This window comes from Cynoglossus semilaevis, chromosome W (assembly GCF_000523025.1).
Source record: "Cynoglossus semilaevis isolate Cse_v1.0 chromosome W, Cse_v1.0, whole genome shotgun sequence".
Lineage (NCBI taxonomy): Eukaryota > Metazoa > Chordata > Actinopteri > Pleuronectiformes > Cynoglossidae > Cynoglossus > Cynoglossus semilaevis.
The window spans coordinates 14,211,256-14,213,720 of record NC_024327.1 but is presented as its reverse complement, the minus strand read 5'-3'; positions in this window follow the sequence as shown (position 1 = coordinate 14,213,720).

Sequence of the window (2,465 nt, the reverse complement as noted above, 5' to 3'; positions counted from 1 at the left end):
TTTAAAAGCTAATTTGCTGCAGAACTTAACCTCTGATATAAGGCAACCCATTAAGTTGACGTCTCCAATGTGGTAGGATGTAACTTACACTTTTGACATGCTAATTGGTGCAGCTAAACGGGTTGAGAACAGCATTGAGCACAGAATAAGATCTGTCACAGACCATAGCATGTTTAACAATGAGTACATGGTGAGAGGCCTAGGTGTAGGTGTTAACAACCACAGGGTCAGATACAGAGGATCAATATAGAAAGGAAACAGACATATATCTAATGATGTTTTTTTGGAAGAATTTAATTTATTATCATTGCTTCATGCTGAACTGTCGCTTTAAGAAACTGTTTGCTTCTCATATTATAATCTAGTGTGCTCAAGACTGATGGAGAAATTACCAGACACAGCCACACAGACATTCACAACCGCCTTCTTACTTCATACCCATTCATATACTCACACACAATCACATGATATGTAATCTGATACTTTTGTAAACTAAATAAAAGAGCAGAGGAAGGGTGAAGCAACTGGGAGTTGATGAGGAAGCTGCCAGCAGAGCAAGCTGCACTCTCCCCTTGCAAGTAAAAGATCCAGACGTCTTTTGTGTTGTTACTTTGTCGTCACACATGTTAGAATAAACCTAACATAACTTGGTCCTTCGAGCCGGATGCCAACAAATTAAGCAGAACCTAAGGATCGGGTGGAGAACGACTAGAAACCATGCACGGCCAGAACCAGGTTCTGGGGAAAGACCTGGGGAGTGAATTCTCACTCAGGCCAGTACTCCGACACCTGATCCTAGGCTGCTGATTGACGATACCAGAATAAGATCGACGACAAGGGTGAGAAACAACGTTTTATTACTAGCGCGTGGTTGAAAAATGGGTTTAAGTCCCTGGGCAGTAATCCCTAAATGCTGATAAATGGGTTGCAAATCCCTGGGCAATAATCCCTAGAACTAAGCGGGTTGGAGTCCATGGGCAGCAGCCCCTAGATGTCAAAGGCCTAAAAAAGAGTAAGCTGAAAATACCAGATCAAAGAAAACACTGAACCAAAACTGGAGCACATCATTAGGACATGCCTTAAGCCCATCTCCACCAGAAATACCAAATTTTGATGATAACATTGCAGACGCCTTTCCCATGATACAAGTGGCTGATCTGCACGAGATCCAAATGATCCAAAGGCACCACTCACTATAAAAGTATATAGAACCTGGACAAAAGATGATGTGACGTTCCATCATATAAGCAGGACCCAGAGCAATGTTGTGCAGATATGCAACAGTTAATTAATTCTTACTGCCTGAATGGAGCTGAAGTTCAGCAGGTTTTTCAGGCAGTAACAGGTAAAGACTGGGCTAGAGTTAAAGGTGATTGGAATCCAATGGCAGGATATCCTCCGACACCACTTAAACCTGAAAGTATTCAGGTTTAAGTATTCACCTGAAAGAATTAAAAGATAGAATGCGGGCGGTTTTTGAAAAAATTAATATTGCATTTAAAAGGACAGCACATGTTACTAAAATTGGCCGAACTCGACAAAGAGACAACGAACTATTTGATGATTATCACACGAGAATGGCAATGGTGTTTAAACAAAACAGTGGAATAAGTGATGATGGGGATCAAAATGGCCCTTATCATGAACAACTAAAAAATGTGTTACTGCAAGTGTTATTGCAAGAAACTAAGGGTTGGTTAGAAAAGAATAATGTTTCTTTGCCCACCCAATCCCTTACTGATTTTATAACATGGGCAAATCACGCTGCGAGAGTAGCAAAAAATAAGAAAAAAGCTAAAAGGGAGAAAGGACAGAGCATGACTAGAAAAGAAAGAGCAAACAGAAGAACATTTTGATGGTATTGAAACATTAGTTCTGAGCAAAATTTTCTTATTTGATCCAAGTAAACCAGAAGTTGAACTAATAATAAATGGAAAAAAAATGACGTTCTTATGTGACACAGGAGCATGTAGAACTGTGTGCTGCGAAAAATTAAAAGGCATAACAGAATCAAAAGATTTTATCTTTGTTAAATCAGCAAACGGACTGACTACAAGAAGTCCACTGACTAATCCTGTAACTCTCACAAATCCAGAAAATGGAAATAAATGCCGAATGCAAATTATTTTGGCACCAAATTGTCCAGTAAACTTATTAGGAAGAGATGCAATGTCACAGTTACGACTAGCGATTGTGCCCGATGAGACTGGTGGAATGACTGTGAAAAGAATAGACACAATAAACACTGCTGGCGGTCTGGTAGGCTCCCAAACCCCCCGCCCCCAGCCAACCCCTCCGGGTGGGCGGCGGGAGGTGGAGGCTGTCTCCGCGCCGGCAGTGCCGCGCCGGGCACATTTCCTCCGCAGCGGTGCGCCGTGACCGGCTCTGGGTCGACCGGGAAGGGCTCGGGGGCGAAGGTGGCACACAGGGGCCCCCCTGGATGCCCTTCGCTGGGTGTCCTCGCC